The sequence below is a fragment of the Corvus brachyrhynchos genome, unplaced genomic scaffold (genome assembly GCF_000691975.1).
Source record: "Corvus brachyrhynchos isolate BGI_N302 unplaced genomic scaffold, ASM69197v1 scaffold1176, whole genome shotgun sequence".
Lineage (NCBI taxonomy): Eukaryota > Metazoa > Chordata > Aves > Passeriformes > Corvidae > Corvus > Corvus brachyrhynchos.
Genome location: NW_008238397.1, coordinates 41,000 through 41,228, shown reverse-complemented (window position 1 = coordinate 41,228; position 229 = coordinate 41,000).

Here is a 229-nt window from a genome sequence, read left to right as displayed (position 1 = left end):
CGGGGTGACATCAGCAACGTCTCCATGGAAACTGGTGATGTCACAGGGGTGACGTTCCCACGATGACGTCATTACATGGCCGGTGATGCCATCACGGTGACGTCATCCTCCGCTCCTCCCTCCCCCGGTCTCCATGGCGACGCTCCATCGGTTGCCACGGCAACGGGGGGGTCAAAGGTCGCATCCTTTGCGGGGGGAGGGGGTCCCCGAGTGGGGGAGGGGCAGCGGG